The sequence below is a fragment of the Geotrypetes seraphini genome, chromosome 15 (assembly GCF_902459505.1).
Source record: "Geotrypetes seraphini chromosome 15, aGeoSer1.1, whole genome shotgun sequence".
NCBI classification, from domain to species: domain Eukaryota; kingdom Metazoa; phylum Chordata; class Amphibia; order Gymnophiona; family Dermophiidae; genus Geotrypetes; species Geotrypetes seraphini.
The window spans coordinates 54,718-71,484 of NC_047098.1; the positions used below are offsets into that span (position 1 = coordinate 54,718).

At 44.0% G+C, this 16,767-nt stretch overlaps 1 long non-coding RNA gene across 1 annotated transcript; it reads right to left on the reverse strand.

The window, feature by feature from the left end:
- Positions 1–7,024: 7,024 nt before the first annotated feature.
- Positions 7,025–12,044, reverse strand: LOC117348831. Its single transcript, XR_004537054.1, has 5 exons — positions 11,961–12,044; positions 10,338–10,480; positions 9,059–9,127; positions 7,760–7,814; positions 7,025–7,195 (listed from the first exon to the last, which is right to left on the reverse strand). It is a non-coding gene; the product is annotated as an uncharacterized LOC117348831 (long non-coding RNA).
- Positions 12,045–16,767: the final 4,723 nt, after the last annotated feature.

Consider the following 16,767-nt stretch of genomic DNA (forward strand, 5'->3'; position numbering starts at 1 on the left):
CCGACTTCAATGGAACTATACCTGTTGACGCGATTTAAAGCGAAGCAGACTTCTAGCTGTATATTTTAAATGTTTCTATAGCGATGAAAACCTAAATGGTTTACTTTAATAATGTTACTTACAATTATAAAACAGAAGCAAACAAACAATCCTCAGGAAAATAAGCAAGAGTGAGACAATAGCCTCGTACAAATGATTGTGTAATTCAGCCAAGAGCTGAAGCAAAAAATAAAGTTTCACTTAGCTTTTGGGTTGTCAACAGGAACCGACGTAAGCCGTGTAAGATTTTTCCAGGAATCCAGAAATAAAGGACCTCATTTCTATACTGTTCAAGTGAGAGGTGTGCTGTGAAAAACAACAACAGAACCAGTGTCAAACTCATTGGAAAATTTAAATTATATACAGAAGCAAAAAAAAAAAAAAAAAGACAGTACATCCTTAAAGTATCAGTACTAGGAAGATAGCCATAAAATGCTTGTACAATTATGAAAAAATTCCCAAGGCTTAAAAGTAAAAAATCAATATCTAGAACAAACAATTGCTTTTAAGTTCTTTCCTACTGCATTTCTGTAATATCATGTGAGCGAGATCACCTCTGTCCGATTTATAAATTTCTTATGTCCTAAACCCTCATACAAATAGAGCTCAAAAATTTAAAAAACAAAAACTTAAAGCTGGGATGGATCTGCACAAGGCTTTAGTACATAAGATATGTATAAATCACATATTACAGAAAATGTGGTTAAAGGGAAATTCAGGAAACTACTTAAAGGCCTTTGACCTTTGGGAACTTTATCATTCTTTATATAAGCCGCTTTGCGCTATTGTCTTCCTATTGCTGATTTTCTTTGTCTGCTTCCATTTTATAAATGTAACTAATGTTATTATGTATACGGTTTGAGTTTTCATCGCTATAAAAAGTTTTAAAATATACAACTAGAAGTTAGCGTTGCCTTAAATCGAATCGACGGGTATAGTTCCATTGAAGTCGATCTGCTTAAAATAAGCAATAGATAGGAAAAAACCAATAAAGGAAATAAGATAATCACTTATTTTATTGAGCAAATTAGTGAGAAGTGAGTGAGCAAGTCCAATAAAAAAAGGTATTAACTTTTCCTTTATTTTTTTAATTATATCTATTGCCTGTTTAAAGAACACCGACTTCAATGGAACTATACCTGTTGACGCGATTTAAAGTGAAGCCGACTGCTAGCTGTATATTTTAGACGTTTCTATAGCGATGAAAACCTAAACGGTTTACTTAATGTTACTTACAATTATAAAACAGAAGCAAATAAACAATCCTCAGGAAAATGAGCGAGACAATAGCCCAAAGTGGCTCGTACAAACGATTGTGTAATTCGGCCAAGAGCCGAAAGAAAAAAATAAAGTTTCACTTAACTTTTGGGTTGTCGACAGGAACCAATGTAAGCTGTGTTTTGAAGATCTTTTGCCAGGAATCCAGAAGTAATGACAGCTCATTTCTATACCGTTCAAGTGATAAGAGCTGCGCTGTGAAAAAACAAACCAGAACTGGTGTCAAACTCATTGGAAAATTTAAATTATATAAGTTACATACAGAAGCAAAAAAACTGAATTGATCCTTAAAAAAATCAGTACTAGGAAGAAAGCCATGAAATGCTTGTACAATTATGAAAAAATTCCCAAGGCTTAGCAGTCAAAAAACATCACTATCTAGAAAAAACTATAACCAATTGCGTTTAAGTTCTTTCCTACTGCATTTCTGTAATATCATGTGAGCGAGAGCACCTCTGTCCGATTCATAAATTTCTTATGTCCTAAACCCTCATACAAATAGAGCTCAAAAATTTAATAAAAAAACTTAAAGCTGGGATGGATCTGCACAAGGCTTTGGTACATAAGATATGTATAAATCACATATTACAGAAAATGTGGTTAAAGGGAAATTGAGGAAACTACTTAAAGGCCTTTGACCTTTGGGAACTTTATCATTCTTTATATAAGCCGCTTTGCGCTATTGTCTTCCTATTGCGGATTTTCTTTGTCTGCTTCTATTTTATAAATGTAACTAATGTTATTATGTATACGGTTTGAGTTTTCATCGCTATAAAAAGTTTTAAAATATACAGCTAGAAGTTAGCGTCGCCTTAAATCGAATCGACGGGTATAGTTCCATTGAAGTCGATCTGCTTAAAATAAGCAATAGATAGGAAAAAACCAATAAAGGAAATAAGATAATCACTTATTTTACTGAGCGAATTAGTGAGTAAGTGAGTGAGCAAGTCCAATAAAAAAAGGTATTAACTTTTCCTTTATTTTTTTAATTATATCTATTGCCTGTTTAAAGAACACCGACTTCAATGGAACTATACCTGTTGACGCGATTTAAAGCGAAGCCGACTGCTAGCTGTATATTTTAAACGTTTCTATAGCGATGAAAACCTAAATGGTTTACATAATAATGTTACTTGCATTTAAAAGACAGAATCAAACAATTCTCATAAAAAAATAATAAGTTTCACTTAACTTTTGCATTGTCGACGGGTACGTCACTCAAGTTTCACAGATCTTTTTCCAGGAATCCAAAAGTGAAGACAGGTCATTTGTATAATGTTCAAGTGATAGGTTCACTGTGAAAAAAACCAAATTGGCGTCAAACTCATTGGAAAATTAAAATAAAGAAATTCATAGTAAAGATTCAAAATGAATTAAGGACAGGGGAATACCTATCATACGCAACCTTCACACAATGAAACAGTCATTCCTGCACTGCTCTTTCCTTTTTATAATGGACCAAAAAAGCAGACAGATTTAAAATGAAGAATCAGAAAAGGACTGACAGCCTTGGGAGGTGACACATCACCGAACCTCATATTCCCTCGCTCCATTTCACTACCTAGTGAATATTCCCACCCTAGAGGGCCTAGAATTTGCCACAAGCACAAAGTCATCCTCATCCTACTCTACAGAACCCCCCTGCTACCGAGCAGAAGCCCTAGAATCCCTACTCAAATTCCATCAGCGAGCTATCCATCTCCCACAAACATGTGACCATCCCAGGACACTTCAACTAAAATTCCAACTGCAAATCAACCCCCATCGCCTCCCTTAAACTCCCCTTCCTTTCTGCACTAGCTTCTCCATTCTTAACCTTTACTTAAGTCACTGTAAAATCTTTTGACTGTCTAAATGTATCCCACTGTGAATGTTTGCTTCTAACCCATTCAGAGCTACTGGGAGGAGGGGATAAACAAATTAAATACTTGCCACTTCCCTCCTTACCTTCACATTTCTGCCAAAGCCAGACATGCATCCTCCTGTCAGAAATCCACAAGGTCAAACAGAAAACACCTCGTCTTCCTGCGTAAGACCTAGGCAGAATACATACATGAAGTTAAAAGAAACCATGGAATCCATACCCTAACAAAAAGAAGAAACACCATATTCCAATATGGCAGTGCAGCCAACCGCAAGTCTTAGACAGGATGTATGCCCAAATTATTTGCTCAAATGTCATAGAAACAGAAATAGATGGCAGATAAGGGCCACGGCCCATCTAGTCTGCCCACCTTAATGACCCACCCCTACCTTTCTCTGTGAAGAGAACCCACGTGACGATCCCATTTTGTCTTAAAATCGGGCACGCTGCTGGCCTCAATCACCTGAAGTGGAAGACCATTCCAGCGATCTACCACTTTCTCGGTGAAAAAGTATTTTCTGGTGTCACCGTGCAGCTTCCCTCCTCTGATTTTCCACGGATGCCCTCTTGTAGCCGTGGGACCTTTGAAAAAGAAGATATCTTCTTCCACCTTGATGCGGCCCGTGAGATATTTGAACGTCTCGATCATGTCTCCCCTCTCTGTGTTCCTCGAGTGGGTATAGCCGCAACTTATCCAGCCGTTCCTCGTAAGGGAGGTCCTTGAGTCCAGAGACCATCCGGGTGGTCATTCACTGGACCGACTCCAATCTCAGCACATCTTTGCAGTAATGAGGCCTCCAGAATTGTACACAGTATTCCAGATGGGGTCTCACCATGGATCTATACAATGGCATAATGACTTCAGGCTTATGATTGACGAAACCCCTACGTATACACCCTATGATTTGTCTAGCCTTAGATGAAGCCTGCTCCACTTGATTGGCAGTCTTCATGTCTTCACTGATGATCACCCCTAAGTCCCGTTCTGCTACAGTCCTTGCTAGGATCTCGCCATTAAGGGTGTAACTTCTGCATGGGTTTTGGCTGCCAAGGTGCATGACCTTGCATTTTTTGGTATGTCAACTCTTCTATAACCATTAATTCCAGGCATAATGAGCTTACAAATTTAAGGCTACAATTTCATGATCTACAACTCAGGTTGATAAAGTAATGCCTCATTTTGAGAGGGGGAGAGATCAGAATAAGCGGATTGTGGCCTCTAGAACTCCCCTACATCCTCTTCTACACAATCTGGATGCAGTCCAATTACATTAGTGGGAAGAAATTTTATGATCGCTTGCGACACAGCTGTTTAGGACTTTAGAGTAGACCACCACAAAGTGAACACACCCCAAAGCAGTGTACACCAGGGCAGTGATCAACCTCCCCCATAGCGGTGTACACCAAGGCAGTGTACACCAGGGCAGTGATCAACCTCCCCCATAGCGGTGTACGCCAAGGCAGTGTACACCAGGGCAGTGATCAACCCCCCCCATAGCGGTGTACGCCAAGGCAGTGTACACCAGGGCAGTGATCAACCCCCCCCCATAGCAGTGTACACCAAGGCGGTGATCAACCCCCCCCCCCATAGCAGTGTACACCAAGGCGGTGATCAACCCCCCCCCCCATAGCAGTGTACACCAAGGCGGTGATCAACCCCCCCATAGTGGTGTACACCAAGGCAGTGTACACCAGGGCAGTGATCAACCCCCCCCCCATAGCAGTGTACACCAAGGCGGTGATCAACCCCCCCATAGTGGTGTACACCAAGGCAGTGTACACCAGAGCAGTGATCAACCCCCCCATAGCAGTGTACACCAAGGCGGTGATCAACCCCCCCCCCCATAGCAGTGTACACCAAGGCGGTGATCAACCCCCCCCCCCCCCATAGCAGTGTACACCAAGGCGGTGATCAACCCCCCCCCCATAGCAGTGTACACCAAGGCAGTGATCAACCCCCCCATAGTGGTGTACACCAAGGCAGTGTACACCAGGGCAGTGATCAACCCCCCCCCCATAGCAGTGTACACCAAGGCGGTGATCAACCCCCCCCCCCATAGCAGTGTACACCAAGGCGGTGATCAACCCCCCCCCCATAGCAGTGTACACCAAGGCGGTGATCAACCCCCCCCCCATAGCAGTGTACACCAGGGCAGTGATCAACCCCCCCCCATAGCAGTGTACACCAAGGCAGTGTACACCAGGGCAGTGATCAACCCCCCCATAGCGGTGTACACCAAGGCGATGATCAACCCCCCCCCCCCATAGCAGTGTACACCAAGGCAGTGATCAACCCCCCCATAGTGGTGTACACCAAGGCAGTGTACACCAGGGCAGTGATCAACCCCCCCCCCCCCATAGCAGTGTACACCAAGGCGGTGATCAACCCCCCCCCCCATAGCAGTGTACACCAAGGCGGTGATCAACCCCCCCCCATAGCAGTGTACACCAGGGCAGTGATCAACCCCCCCCCCCCATAGCAGTGTACACCAAGGCAGTGTACACCAGGGCAGTGATCAACCCCCCCATAGCGGTGTACACCAAGGCGATGATCAACCCCCCATAGCGGTGTACACCAAGGCAGTGTACACCAGGGCGGTGATCAACCCCCCCATAGCGGTGTACACCAAGGCAGTGTACACCAGGGCGGCGATCAACCCCCCCATAGCGGTGTACACCAAGGCAGTGTACACCAGGGCGGTGATCAACCCCCCCATAGCGGTGTACACCAGGGCAGTGATCAACCCCCCCATAGCGGTGTACACCAAGGCAGTGTACACCAGGGCAGTGATCAACCCCCCCATAGCGGTGTACACCAAGGCAGTGTACACCAGGGCAGTGATCAACCCCCCCCATAGCGGTGTACACCAAGGCAGTGTACACCAGGGCAGTGATCAACCCCCCCATAGCGGTGTACACCAAGGCAGTGTACACCAGGGCGGTGATCAACCCCCCCATAGCGGTGTACACCAGGGCAGTGATCAACCCCCCCATAGCGGTGTACACCAAGGCAGTGTACACCAGGGCAGTGATCAACCCCCCCATAGCGGTGTACACCAAGGCAGTGATCAACCCCCCCATAGCGGTGTACACCAAGGCAGTGTACACCAGGGCGGTGATCAACCCCCCCATAGCGGTGTACACCAAGGCAGTGTACACCAGGGCGGTGATCAACCCCCCCATAGCGGTGTACACCAGGGCAGTGATCAACCCCCCCATAGCGGTGTACACCAAGGCAGTGTACACCAGGGCAGTGATCAACCCCCCCATAGCGGTGTACACCAAGGCAGTGATCAACCCCCCCATAGCGGTGTACACCAAGGCAGTGTACACCAGGGCAGTGATCAACCCCCCCATAGCGGTGTACACCAAGGCAGTGTACACCAGGGCAGTGATCAACCCCCCCATAGCGGTGTACACCAAGGCAGTGTACACCAGGGCGGTGATCAACCCCCCCATAGCGGTGTACACCAAGGCGGTGATCAACCCCCCCATAGCGATGTACACCAGGGCGGTGATCAACCCCCCCATAGCGATGTACACCAGGGCGGTGATCAACCCCCCCATAGCGATGTACACCAGGGCAGTGATCAACCCCCCCATAGCGATGTACACCAAGGCAGTGTATACCAGGGTGGTGATCAACCCCCCCCCTCCATAGCGATGTACACCAAGGCAGTGTACACCAGGGTGGTGATCAACCCCCCCCCCCAAAGCGATGTACACCAAGGCAGTGGTGAACACCAAGGTAGACCAACAAGTAGTTAACATCCTAAAGTTGACCACTGCTGTTCTTATGGAAAATCTGCTCAGCCAAAGCCTCCAAATATTCCTGTCTTCAGTAATAAATTCCCACTAATGTAATTGGACTGTGTGCAAGTATATAATGTTCCTAATACTCTTATGATAAACACTTCTTTCCCAGCACTGTGCAAGATCGGTCCATGTGTCTTTCATACACACTGGCTGTTCTTGTGACAAGTCCGCTCAGTCAAAGCCTCCAAGTATTCCTGTCTTCAGAAATAAATAATTTTTCAATAAACACTTTTCAAATATTTCAATTCATTTCTATCCATTTTTAAGAAATGTGTTTCCCCCAAAATAAGACTCATTTTGAGCCCAAAAAAGACACTAGATTTTTCCCATACACAATGATCATCTCTTCCTTCTTCTCCACCCCAATTCTTCCTATTTCCTTTCTATCCCTCCCTCCCATCCCTTGTGCAGCAAAACCCTTCCAGCTTTTATCCCTCCCTACCTCATGTAGTATCTTTCTATCCCCCCGGTCCCAATGGCCTCATAATCTATTTAATGTAGCTTGGGCAATGGAGGGATTAAGTGATTTGCCCAGGGGTCATCAGGATCAGCGTGGGTTTGATCCCAAAGCCTCTGGATGCTGAAGCTGTAGCTTTAACCACTGCACTACACTTCTAAAAATTTCCTATTTTAAAAATGCAGCATGGTCCCTTTTGAATTGCATGGCTTCCATCTTGTGTATAGTTCGATTCTCAACTCCAAAGTTCTCCTTGACCAATCACTGCCAACCAATTTACCATTTGGGAGTCAGGAAATTCTTACCTGCCATCCTTCCTGTAAAATTTCAGTGATCAGGTAACTCGCATCCTAGGAATCCCTGCAGTACAAAACAAACTAAATATGTAAGTGAGGGAAGGAAGGACGTGTTAGGACTTGAGGGAGCACAAACAGGGTCATGAACTTGGAACACACAATGAAAGGAAAGAGTGAGGGGTGCACAAGCCATAATATGGAAGAATGGAGGGAGTGAGGAAAAGATGATGAAGACAGACACACAAAGAGAGAGAATTATTGGTCATGGGGGAGAGGAGTGAGGTAGAAATATGAGCGTGGAGAGAAGGGAGAACATACTGGGCCGAGGAAGCCTCCCGCACTTTTTCTTTTTAACTACAGAGGGGGAGGGTATTAATGAAGTGCTAGATTAGCTGTGAAGGGGGGGGGAAGAGCTTATGGGGCCAGAAACAGAGAGAGATGGTGGGCAATAGTCAAGGGAAAGAAGTTGGACTTGGGATGGTGTGGAGGAAGAGGGAAAGATACTTCAAGGAAAAACTGTTGGGAATAGAAAGGGAGATATGGTGGACCTGGGGAAGGGATGCAGGCAGGGGGAGAGTTGGGATGGGGCATTTGGGAAGAGGAAGGAAGAAAAGTTGGATCCGGGGATGGAAGGGTAGGAGAAATGTTAGGTCTGTGGATGGAAGGCAGAGATACAGCATCAAGGAGGGGGAAGGGAAGAAAAACAGAAGAGCAAAACATTGGACTGTGGGGATAGAGAAGCAGAGAAGAACCCATAGGAGGGCAGGAGGGAAGAGCTGGGATAAGAAGATGCTAGGGGATGGAAAGAAAGATAGGCAGTTACAGCCTGAGGGGAGAGGGAGGGGGATTCTGAAAGTGGTGACCCATGTAGATAAGGTCAAAAGGGAGATGACAAGAAATGAGCAGTGAGTACAGTGGTATTATGGTAATGGGGAGTAGAGATCAGGAAAAAGGAGGCTGGGAAAAGAGTGAGATGGGAAATGGAAGAGCTAGGGATGGAGAAAAGATGGAAAACTGAGGTAGCGGAACATTTAAAAAGGGTGAGAAAGGCAAGATTTGAGTGGAAAGAAGCAAAAAAATAAAGTTAAGAAAGCTGAAAGGGAAAAATACATTGGACATAGGCATAAGGAAAAACAATGGAATGAGAGGAGAAGAGAAAATAAATGGACAGCAGACACTAGAAACAGACTTAGTTAAAGATGGGCAAAATGCAAAAAGAAACTAGGACCGAGATGATGGAAAAACAAAACATCCAGACAAGGTAGAAAAAATTGTTTTAATTTGAATTTAACAACTGGAAATTCTTACCTGCCATCCTTCCTGTAAAATTTCAGTCGACTCCTTTCGGTGATCAGGTAACTCACATTCTAGGAATCCCTGCAGTACAAAAAACAAACAAAATATATAAGTAAGTGAGGGAAATAAGGAAGGAGGATGTGTTGAGACTTAAGGGAGGGAGCACATACAGGATGAAGGAAGGAGGGGCATGAACTTGGGACACAGAATGAAGGGAAAGAGGGAGGGGAGCATGAGCCTTAATATGGAAGAATGGAGGGAGTGAGGGAAAGAGATGCGGGAGAGAATAGAAAGGGAAAGATGGTGCACATGAGATGAAGAGAACTGTTAGGCAGAGAGAAAGGAGGGAGTAGGAGAGGAGTGAGGTAGAGATGCATGGGCACAGAGAGAAGGAGGGGAGAACATACTGGGCTTTTTTTTTTTTTTAAAGTACAGAGGGGGATGGTATTAAAGAAGTGCTAGATTGGGCTGGGGGAGGTGGAGAGCTTATGGGGCCAAAATATAGAGATGGTGGGTAATAGTCTGAAGGGAGAGAAGTTGGACCTGGGATGGTGTGGAGGAAGAGAGAAAGGAAGAAATGGTGGACCTGGGGAAGGGAGGCAGGCAGGGGGAGAGATGGGATGGGGCAGTTGGGAAGAGAAAGGGAGAAAAGTTGGATCTGGGGATGGAAGGCAGAGAGATGCTAGAAGAAAGAAAGGAACAGGGAGTTATAGCCTGAGGAGAGATGTGACCCATGTGGATGAGGTCAAAAGGGAGATGACAAGATAAGTGAAAGAGCAGCGAGTACAGTGGTATTAATGGGGTAATGGGGAGTAGAAAACAGCAAAAAGGAGGCTGTGAAAAGAGCGAGATGGGAAATGGGAGAGCTAGGGACTGAGATAAGATGGAGAATTGTGAAGTAGCTGAACATTTAAAAAGAAGAAGGGTGAGAAAGAAGGCAATATTTGAGTGGACACAGGCAAAAAATTAAGCTGAAAGGGGAAAAAAATACATTAGAGACAGGCATAAGAAGGAAATGGAATGTTACAAGAGAAGGAGAAAAAAAATGGACTAAACGCAAAAAGAGAAACTGGGACCAAGATGATAGAAAAACAATACATCCAGACAAGCTAGAAAAAATTGTTTTATTTTGAATTTATTAACTGGAATGTTAGCTTTGGGATATGCTAATCACAATTATTTTTGTATTCAGTGGTGTAGTCTTATACAGCTGATTTGGGGGAGGAACTGGAGCCCTAAATTAGTGGATGGGCACCAAAGTTTCTCCCTGCCTTGTGCAATTTATAAATACTTGAGCTAGTGTGGACTCCCAAGCCCTGCCGACTGAAGACATCTTCCTCAGCCAATGGCAATATCCACAAGCTGCTACTGCTTTCATGAAAGCCAAGGTGGAAATTTCAGACATAATTTCAATTGTAATCATGTTATTGAAGCCTTAAAAAAATAGAAAAAAAAGAAGATCAATACCCTCATTATTTGCAACATAATATTTTATTGTTAATGCTTCAAACTTTAGTTACTGCAAGAATTCTAATACTGTATTATAATAAATTTCCAATTACATTTCTAAACATTCTTATTGCTTGTCAAGTATCTATTTAAATCATCACAATATAATCTATAGAATTATAGTAACAAAATATATAAATTTTGATTTAAACTAATGTCTTTATTACTGATTCATAATCATCTTTGTAAATTGAATCCCCTATGTTATAGGGATCTTTATAATAAAAAGCTAGATCAATCTGGTGCTTCAATTGAAGCACTTAAAAGTATGCTTTTAATTTGTTCTTATTCCTTCACTAGTTAACCTCTTATTCACTAATTAGAATAAACAAATTATATTATAGCAATCTTTATAATCAAAAGCTAGATTAGTATGAGTTACTCTCCAACTTTTAATATACTATCAATTACCAGATCAACTATTTATCAATCAATTATAGTCAGCAATAAAAATCATTGTGTTCACAAAATACAAATTATTTGAAATCACATCTTTTTTAAAAAAAGTCTCATTTTCTCTTTGAATTAAAACTGTGCTAATTTTTAATGTGCATATTAAATTTTTTATAACTTTTAAAACCTATGACATTAATAGTACCACATGGTACATAATACAATAATGAAGCTATTGGCAACGTGATTTTAAGACCGTTTCTTAAATTGCTTTTTCATTTAATTGAAATCATTCTACCGCTTCTAAAGTTACATTTTTTAATCAGTTAAATCATTGTGGTTGTTTTAATTTAATTCAAGTTATACCTTCCGTGAAGCCTGAAAAAAAACTGTCGGCCTCGGCAGTGATTCAGCTACTTCCCCCGCGGCTCCCCTTCCGCGCTTTTCGTGTCTGTATCTGCGCCAGATACTACACGAAAAGCGCGGAAGGGGAGCCGCGGGGGAAGTAGCTGAATCACTGCCGAGGCCGACAGTTTCTCCGGGCTTCACGGAAGGTAAAAGACCATCGGACAAGAGAGAAGTCTGGAAACATGCTGGATCACGGCACCGGAACCGGGACCAAAGCCTTGGAACCGGGTCCTGAAAAGAGAAGTTCCTGGACCGTGACTCCAAACCCAATAACACCACCCCTCATAGCTTGTACCTGGAAAAACATTATTAAGTCTTTTTTTTACATGGGGGGGGGGGGTGTAAAAACAAACAAACAGTGGGCCCCGGGTGTCGTAGACCCTAGGTACGCCACTGAGCGGATCCTAAGCGTGTTAACTCTTAAAATTACCCCTCCAAAAACAAGCATCGTACGGGAAACGCTAAAACAAAGCTTCGGTTTAGGAATACTGAAGGCAACGACTAAAGTTAAATTTAAACACAAGTCTTAATCTCCAAGTTCAAAATTTAAACTTTCAAACTCATTCTAACCGCTTACATCTTAAAACAGCATCTAAAAACTTACCCGCTGTAGCGCGGAACCTCTTCCCTCCAAGGTTACAGCATCGCAAAGATTACCGAGCGCAGTCACACCTCCTCACTCCAACGTTGCATTCTCAAAAGTGGCGAATACCGTGAACTTTATACGCTCAGTCATTAGGCTCCACGTCATCGCTCACCTGATTGCCATATGATCATTTACGCTAGCTTTGGTCATCACCCCTCATAGGGTGGTAGATGTTACGTAAACTTCGTGCGCTGGTGACGTGCACCCGATTAATCGTCCGGTTATAATTCTATCCCGCACAAAGGGAGGACGATTTTATACCTCACAAACGATATTGAACCAAAACAAAATGCTTTAATGAGCGTTTATAATTAAAATAAGCCTCTTAACTTATGTGGACTTTGTTGCAAAATTTAATCCTGTACGCCAAGATAAATGATCTTGGTATCAATTATATATCCCATGATGAACTTTAAATAAATTATATTTTTCCATCAAATATGAACTGTTTTGTTCTCATTGCCAGAAACTCATTTTAAAAAAACAAAACAAAAACAATACCTAATTTTGCAGGAACTCGGCTGCTGCTTCTTGGGACATGCACCAAGAGCATGACTTACCCTTCTACCTCCCATGGCCACTATCCCCTTCTATAAAGCATATGCCCCCTCCCCTTTCATTTTCCCTTTCCATCATTTTCCACCTATCTCTTCTCCACACCATCTGCCCTGGTCTAAGTTAAGGCACTGTTCTTTGACCTGGGGGCCGCTGCAGGAGCAGACTGCTGGGCAGGATGGACCCCTGGTCTGACCCAGCAGTGACAATTTTTATGTTCTTATGTTCTCTTCCATCCAGTATCTGCCCTCTATCTCTGCATCCCCTTATATACAGCATCATCCCCCTTCTCTCTTTCCATCCGGTATCTGCCCCCCCCTCTCTCCCCATCCCTTTCTGTAAAGCATCTGCCCCCCTCTCTCCCTTTCCATCCAGTGTCTTCCTCTCTCTCTCACCTAACACCCTGCTGCTGCTTAATGCACCTCTGAGGTTACAGGTCAGAGTCAACAATTGATCATATTGAGGTAGCCTGTTTTGCCGCAGCAGCAGAAGTGGCCAGAGGGGGGGGGGGGGTTGGGAGGTGCTGCTCTTGCTGCTGGGGTCTTCACAAGAGGTGTTAGTGTTCAATCTCTCTAAGTAGTGTTCTGTCTCTCTTAGTGTTAGTAGTCTATCTCCAGGGCCGGATTTTCCTATAGGCTAACTAGGCTTTAGCCTAGGGCCTCAAGATCAAGAGGGGCCTACATTCAAATTGTTAGCAAAATTAAAATTACACTATTCTAAAAACAGTGAACACTAAAACACTGAACCGAAAATAAGGAGAAATTCTACGCATATGACGTATTGGTTAAGACCAAGGCGTTCTGCTCATTGGGTCTGTTCATTTGTATATACTAGATTGCACCAAAGTATAGTTCATAGGTTCACTGATTGCTATGGCTAATATTGACGTGCCTTATGCTACTAAGCTCTGGTTTGTTCTTGCAGAAATAAAGTGCAGATTGGTGTAGATTGGAACAGACAAACGAACAGACCTATTGATATCCCGTCGTTCGGTTATATTCGTGTTACTTCGATAATATGAAACACGTGTTAATGATATTAGAAAAGATTCTTATTTTAGGTTTGCGTACACGATCATTTGATTCTCGCCTTTTGAGTTCAGTAGGTTCAATACTTTAGTGAAGTGTTTATAGACTATTGAAAAATTTTTTGTGACAATATCTTCATTTCACGGAATTCTAAGTAAGTTCTTAACATATGTTTTAATTTGCATATTTTAAAATGTATATTATGTGCTTTATTTTATATTTTCATGATTATATCATAAATAATAAAATCCTAGAACGCGCATGCACTGTTGAAATATCGTGAGTTCTGGTGGTGTGAGGTGTGCTGTGTCACTCCTCACGGCGCCTGCGCCAGCTACTCATCAAAATTCAGCCGGGGGTGGGGAATCCGAATTGCACACGTGCTCCAGCTCCGGATCAGATCCCGCTGCTCCTCTCTCCCCCCCCCCCTTTCCCGGCTCCGGAGGGAAATCGGTCTCAGCCTTGGGTGGGGATGCACGCCAGTCCCTGGTCCGATCCTGCCTCCGATTCAAGTTTTAGCCGCTCCCTGGTTACCTCAGTTCCGCTTTGGGATCGGAACCGGCTCCGGCCACAACGGGGCGCCGACTCGGCTTCTCCCTTTCTTTTTCTCGCCCTGGGAGGAGGATCGGGGAGGGAAAGACATCAGTCCGGAAACAGCTGGGCAAAGCCCAGCCCCGCAGGGAGAGAGACAAAACGTGGATCCGTCAGGACAGGGCAGCCCAGACTGGCATCGGTGGTGGGGGGTTTCAGTGGAAGGGAGATGGGAGATGGGAGGCAGGCAGGATGGCATCGGGGTAGGGGTGGGGTGGGGGGGTTTCAATGGAAGGGGGATGGGAGGCAGGCAGGATGGCATCGGGGGGAGTGGGGTGGGGGGGTTTCAGTGGAAGGGGGATGATGTATTTTATTATCTCTCATGTAATTTACAAACTTAAAAATGGGAGGTGAAAGGGCCTCATAAGTGGAATAGCCTAGGCCTAGGGCCTCTTTTCATTGAAATCTGGCCCTGTCTATCTCTTTAGTGTTAGTGTTCTGTCTCTCTCAGCGTTAATGTTCTCTCTCTCTCAGAGTTAGTGTTCTGTCTCTCTCAGTATTCAAATGTTCTCTCTCTCTCAGAGTTAGTGTTCTGTCTCTCTCAGTATTCAAATGTTCTCTCTCTCTCACTGTTAGTGTTGTCTCTCTCTTAGTGTTAGTGTTCTGTCTCTCTCAGTGTTCAAGTGTTCCCTCTGTCTTAGTCTTAGAGTTCTCTCGCTCTCTCTCTGTTAGTGTCATTTCTCTGTTAGTGTTAGTGTTCTGTCTCTCTCAGTGCTAGTGTTGTGTCTCTCTCTCAATGTTAGTGTTCTCTCTCTCTCAGTGTTTATCTTCTCTCTCTCTCAGTCTCTCTCTCTCTCTCTCTCTCTCAGTATTAGTGTTCTCTGTCTCTCAGTGTTCAAGTGTTCTCTCTCTTAGTGTTCAAGTGTCCTCTCTCTCTTAGTGTTAATGTTGTCTCTCTCTTAGTGTTAGTGTTGTCTCTCTCTTAGTGTTAGTGTTCTGTCTCTCTCAGTGCTAGTGTTGTGTCTCTCTCTCAATGTTAGTGTTCTCTCTCTCTCAGTGTTTATCTTCTCTCTCTCTCAGTCTCTCTCTCTCTCTCTCTCTCTCTCTCTCTCTCTCAGTATTAGTGTTCTCTGTCTCTCAGTGTTCAAGTGTTCTCTCTCTTAGTGTTCAAGTGTCCTCTCTCTCTTAGTGTTAATGTTGTCTCTCTCTTAGTGTTAGTGTTGTCTCTCTCTTAGTGTTAGTGTTCTGTCTCTCTCAGTGCTAGTGTTGTGTCTCTCTCTCAATGTTAGTGTTCTCTCTCTCTCAGTGTTTATCTTCTCTCTCTCTCAGTCTCTCTCTCTCTCTCTCTCTCTCTCAGTATTAGTGTTCTCTGTCTCTCAGTGTTCAAGTGTTCTCTCTCTTAGTGTTCAAGTGTCCTCTCTCTCTTAGTGTTAATGTTGTCTCTCTCTTAGTGTTAGTGTTGTCTCTCTCTTAGTGTTAATGTTCTGTCTCTCTCAGTGCTAGTGTTGTGTCTCTCTCTCAATGTTAGTGTTCTCTCTCTCTCAGTCTCTCTCTCTCTCTCTCTCAGTATTAGTGTTCTCTGTCTCTCAGTGTTCAAGTGTTCTCTCTCTCTCTCAGTATTAGTGTTCTCTGTCTCTCAGTGTTCAAGTGTTCTCTCTCTTAGTGTTCAAGTGTCCTCTCTCTCTTAGTGTTAATGTTGTCTCTCTCTTAGTGTTAGTGTTGTCTCTCTCTTAGTGTTAATGTTCTGTCTCTCTCAGTGCTAGTGTTGTGTCTCTCTCTCAATGTTAGTGTTCTCTCTCTCTCAGTCTCTCTCTCTCTCTCAGTATTAGTGTTCTCTGTCTCTCAGTGTTCAAGTGTTCTCTCTCTCTCTCAGTATTAGTGTTCTCTGTCTCTCAGTGTTCAAGTGTTCTCTCTCTTAGTGTTCAAGTGTCCTCTCTCTCTTAGTGTTAATGTTCTGTCACTCTTCGTGTAAGCTGTGACTTCCCTGATACTGTCCGGAAACCAGGCAGTAAAGTTTTACCTCGCTGTTTTCTAGGTGCTGGGAAGCAGAGAGCAGCGCAGCAGGGGGCCTGGAGAGAACTGATTCAAGCCAAGGGAAGGAAACTCTCCCCCCTGCAGCTAAAGGGGAGGGGTTTCTTCCCACAGCTTAAACAGAGGCTCTGTAATGAGCTTAGGGGAGCAGCAGGGATGGAGCAGAAAGGAACCAGCAGAGCCCTCAGGACAGGGGCAGAGCAGGAACCAGGATCTCAGCATGAGGCTGAACTGACCTGGAAGCAGCCAGAGCTTCTTGCTGAAGGGGACTGGAACATGAAGGAGGAACAGGTTGGAAACTTGCCTTTACAATACTGTATGCCTGAGACGATAGTTGAGGAAGGCTGTGCTCCGTGTGTAGCCCCTTCTATGGAGATTGCATAAGGGCTGGGAATTTAAAGAGGGAAAGCTTCTGTTCCTTACTGTTACTCTGCTGTTCCCCTGCTCACAAAGGAAAGTTATGTCTGAAGAGATAATTACAGAAACTGCCAGTGTTATTCTTGGGAATAGGACTGAATAAAGCATCAGAGCTTATGTGTGGGAGATATACAAACTTGCACATAGCTTAGTCAAACGCTGTGCAGGACGACAGCCTGAGTTTACCCTGGTTTCGGGTTACC